Consider the following 293-nt stretch of genomic DNA (forward strand, 5'->3'; position numbering starts at 1 on the left):
CAGTGGGCATCAAGGTACTAAACAGCAACCACAAAAAGTAGCCAGGATCGAAGCAAGTCCGTGTTTACAGATGACACCCTATCCGGACTTTAAGTTAAATCACATGTTCTCGATGCTGGTAGTAGGCCCGACCCAATGCGGGAAAACGTATTTTGTTGAACAGTTGCTAACAAGGAATTGTATCAAGTACCCTAGCAAGAAATCTACACGAATTTACTGGTTTTATAACCAATGGCAACGTTGCTATGCAACTTTGCAAAGAACGCTGGGTGATGAGATAGAGTTTGCCCAAG

Source organism: Porites lutea, chromosome 8 (assembly GCF_958299795.1).
Source record: "Porites lutea chromosome 8, jaPorLute2.1, whole genome shotgun sequence".
NCBI lineage: Eukaryota > Metazoa > Cnidaria > Anthozoa > Scleractinia > Poritidae > Porites > Porites lutea.